At 51.4% G+C, this 4,429-nt stretch overlaps 1 protein-coding gene across 1 annotated transcript in view; it reads right to left on the bottom strand.

The window, feature by feature from the left end:
- Positions 1 to 227, bottom strand: part of G3BP1 (GTPase activating protein (SH3 domain) binding protein 1) — a 41,228-nt gene extending 41,001 nt beyond the window's left edge. Inside the window, exon 1 of the mRNA XM_005870509.2 lies at positions 88 to 227. The gene's annotated coding sequence lies outside the window, so the exon portion shown is untranslated. The remainder of the gene's footprint in view (positions 1 to 87) is intronic.
- Between the last annotated feature and the right edge of the window lie 4,202 nt (positions 228 to 4,429).

Below are 4,429 nucleotides of genomic sequence, written 5' to 3'. Positions count from 1 at the left end.
GGGCGCCGCTCGGTCTTCTCCCTCTCACAACCGCTGCCGCTCTTCCTCGACCCCGGGCCACACGGCCCCGCCCATACCCCGGCGTACCTGCGCGGCTGAGCGGGAGAGGAACAAGCTTTGCTCCACTGCTCGGAGGAAGGAGAAAAAGCCTTCACGCAACTGCGTCCGCACACGCGTGCTCCGTCGCCGGTCTATATAAGCGCGACGCAGCCTAACTTGTTGCGGCCAGGTCCGGCAGGCTGGCGACCAATCCCGACTGCGTCCTCTGGGATCCTCGAGCAGCCATTGGATATCGACTCAGGATGAAGGCGTGACTCTTGATTGGCTTTGACTCATGCCTATGAGACTGTGAGGATCTCGTTTCCCTAGTAACGGATTGGCATAGAGAGGGGCCAATTACTTAAAGGGAAGGTGGAAAGGAGGGCGGGAAGTTTTTTGACCGATATCCACAATGGCCAATAAATACTTGGGGCCGCTCCCATTCGTTGAAACGTCTTACCCTGGGCGGAGATCCGTTTTCCATTGCATGAGCGGTTGCTCCACAAGGTGGGGCCCGTGTACTTTGGGGAAGTAAACCCCAAGCAACTAGGAGGTGGGAACGAGGGAGGCCAAGGAAGGCCTCGGCCAATCGCAACGCGAGAAAGAGCTGATTGACACGGGGGTTGGACGGCACCAAGGAGACCGAGCCCTAGGGCCCCAGTGCCTTTAGGGGCGGTTCTGAGCCTCTCCGGTCCGGGGCTGGGTCCTTTTTCCTTCTTTCCCTCCCTTGTTAGATCCGGCCCCTGCGGCCCCTCTCCCGCCTTTTCCGCAGATCGGTACCAGGGGAACCTAGTGGTAAACTTTCTCCTTGTTTGTTTCTTCTTATGACAACTTTTTATCTCCATGCCGAAGGGCACTTGCTGGCTCTGCCCCCCCGCCCCCATTAGTCTGCACTAGCGCGGACAACTATTAAGGGAAAGCCAAGGAGAAGGTAACCCCCGTGAAAGAAGTGAAAAGTCGCGCGTGAGAGCTGCTGTTGAGCTGGAGAACGCACATTTCAGCCCTGCTGTTTGGGGCAAGTGCTGCTGCAGGTCGGCCCGAAGGAGCCGCGTGGGTGTTGCTGAGGTTTCCCCTTTCTGCTGTCGCCGAGGGGCGGCAGTTTGCAGACTCTCTGATCCGCTTGGGCTTCCATGCAACGCCCCGTGCGTTACGGCCATTGTCATTCGGTTTTCTAATCGCTGGGGAGGAGCGGGCGCTTATTTCTCCCGGCCATTCGGTCTTTAAAAGGTAACTTGTCAAACTCCTCTGTGGACACCCCCAGGATTTCCCGAAACAGTTCTAGGGCTCAGCGGCGCGCCGGCCGCGTCCAGTCTACGTCTCTGAGCGTATCGCTGGGCCCCCTGTTGGTGACCAAGAGCATTTTCCATGGAAATACAAAGGCACGCCTGGGGCCGTTCGCATTGCAGGCATGTGACCCTGCGGGAGGGGGGCTCCCGATAAGACTTAGCGGATAAGTTTTGCAGAGCCACGTGGAAGGGAAGCACGTGGAGCGTCTCTGCTGGGACAGAAAGGGGCGCGGGGCAGCCGCTCCGTGGCATCCGGGCGCGTCCCAGTTGGCCCCCCAATGCAGGCCTGGCCCCGGGAGCAAAGTGAGAGCGCCCGGCTGCCCCCCACCCACTCCATCCCCAGGCCTCACTCCGGCAGTGGCCTCGCGCTTTCAGCATTTATTGAGCTGCAGGGGCTGGAATCAGGGATGATCTAGATAGAACCTAGATGCTGTCCCTGCTCGCTGTCACCCCTTTCAACAGACCAGAGTGCTGCGCTGCGCTGGGCCCGGCGCTCCCCAAACCGGGGACAGGTGTCTTGAGGCTGTGAAGACACCAGAGCCAACTCAGCCCAGAGGAGAGAAGGTTTTCTGGAGGTAGGAACCTCCAGGAACGTGTTAGCCATGCTAAGGAATTTGAACTTTATTCTGAAAGCAATGGAGAGCTACTGAAAGGTTTCTTAAAGTTGGACTAAGAAATTTGCATTTTACAAGATGACCCTCCAAATTGAAACGCTAATGAGAGCAAATTGGCGCAACTTTAAATTCACAGGTTGGTCATTTAAACCCAAGTGGTCTGTGATAGGGGTCAAGGCTATTCTTAATTTCATAGGGGGGGGGGGGATTTTAAGTGATTACAGCTCTTTTTGTAAGGCTACTTGGCAGTCTCTATTAAATCGTGTATATCCCACTTCTTCGTTGATGGCCACTTTTTTTTTTTTTTACAAAGAGGCATGTACAGTGTGTACATTACAGTATCGTCAGCTTTGTTAGACTATTTACACTGCAAAAGTAATTGCTCATCAGTTTACAAACTAACTGTTGATGTGCATGTAATATAGAATACTCTGCAGCAGTTTAAATTTTTTTATTTCTTTATTTGAGAGAGAGAGAGAGAGAGAGAGAGAGCAAGGGGGAGAGAAAGATCTATTTGTTGTTCCACTCATTTATGCATTCATTGGTTGATTCTTGTATGTGCCCAACCTGGGATCAAACCCCCAACCTTGGCGTATGGGATGACACTGTAACTGAGCAACCCGGCCAGGGCCCTCTGCAGCAGATTAAGAGAGAACGAGATAGAATTGTACAGATATGGATCAGTATCCAATTGTTAACGGGAAAAAATCTAAGTGCAGAGGGAAAGTTCTAAATTTAAAACAATAGCCATTCCCCCTAGGGAATCCCCTAGGTTGGAAGCAATGAGTATTTGAAAGTTTTACATTGAGGCTGTGTGTTATGTACTGTGTTGAGCAACAGGAGGTAAGAAGACAGGAAGAAAGGAAGGAAGAAAAGGAAGGGAGGGTGGGAGGGATTACCGGAGAGGGAATGTGGACAAGACCTCAGGTGGCTGTTGCTGTCTTCCATAGGAGAGAGGGAGTTGACATCTTGTGATAGTTTCCTACTCACATCCTAAACCAGTGATGGTGAACCTATGACACACGTGTCAGAGGTGACACACGAACTCATTTTTTTGGTTGATTTTTCTTTGTTAAATGGCATTTAAATATATAAAATAAATATCAAAAATATAAGTCTTTGTTTTACTATGGTTGCAAATATCAAAAAATTTCTATATGTGACACGGCACCAGAGTTAAGTTAGGGTTTTTCAAAATGCTGACACGCCGAGCTCAAAAGGTTCGCCATCACTGTCCTAAACCCTCAGGACCCAGATGCTAGATGCTTAGGAAATGTTCAGTGAGTAACTTACCACCAGTGAATTGTCTAGAGCACTGTTCTCACGGTGGAGAACGCGGGGAGATTTTGCCCTCAAGAGACCTATGGCCTCGTCACAACTGGGTAGAGGTGCTACTGGCATCTAGTGGGCAGAGGCCAGGGGTGCACAGGAGAGCCCCCCATGACCAACTGTTATCTGGCCAAAAAGTCAATAGAGAAACCCCGGTCTAGTTGTTACTGGAGAGACGATGAGACCTCAGTTCTTGTCTTCTTGGAGGAAAGATTTCCATCAAGAGACAACGTGTAGAAAAGCAAGCCAGAATGTATTGGCTGTAGCAGAAATATACTTAGGAGAGTGAAACAAAGAAGGGCATGGAAGAAGCAACAGGAGAGCCCAGGCTGGGCTGCTCTGGCTCACTGGGAAGTCAGAGAAAAGGGGGCCTTGGAGACAGGTTCAGGGGGTTAGCCCGGGATGAGCTACTACTGCCCATTGCTCCCCTGGTTGCAAGCTTCCTGGGGGTCCTTTGGAGTTTAGGAGATACATGCCTGTGGGGAAGGGAGAAGGAGGGGAAGGGAATGGCACGGATGTGCTCCCTGGAGGGAGAACTCCCAATGGGTCCTTTGCTTGGGGGTATATATCTCTCTCTGGACCGTGGGAATCTTTGGGGAGGTCTCAGGGAAGGGTCTCCATAGAAATTCATCAGCTTTCCAGGTGTGTCCTTTCAGGGTCATGTCTCCACCAATTGGTCAACGCAGCTGGTCCTAAGGCAGCCATGGCATCACTTGTCTGGCTTTTCTGCTTTTCTGGGCCTGGAGCTGAAATACAGCTGAGGCCTAGATGTTATCCCTAGGGAGGAAAAGGTCAGGAGGTCTAAACCACATGACTAGTGACACCGCATCAGTATTCTAGGCAGGAAGGGGAAGGAGTGGTGTCTGTTCTCCTTGTGAGAAAAGCAAGACCTTTCCCAAAAGCCTCTTCTAAGCTTCTAGACTCCTTCCAGACTTCCGCTTCGGACTCTTCGTCCAGAGCCTTAGCAGATGGGCAGACTGGCTGCAAGGGAGGATGGGAAAGCAAGTATTGAGAGATCTAGCCTGTAGAGTAGCAAGAGTAAAAAGATTGGGAATGAGTGTTGGATGAGCCAACCAATGGTTTCTGCCATAGGGGCTGGTTAAATAGACTATGGAACAACGAAACGATAGAACACTAGGTAGCCAAGATAGTAAGATAGAG

This window comes from Myotis brandtii, unplaced genomic scaffold (genome assembly GCF_000412655.1).
Source record: "Myotis brandtii unplaced genomic scaffold, ASM41265v1 scaffold32, whole genome shotgun sequence".
Lineage (NCBI taxonomy): Eukaryota > Metazoa > Chordata > Mammalia > Chiroptera > Vespertilionidae > Myotis > Myotis brandtii.
Note: the sequence above shows the minus strand (reverse complement) of the source record. Positions and strands in the feature narration are given on the sequence as shown.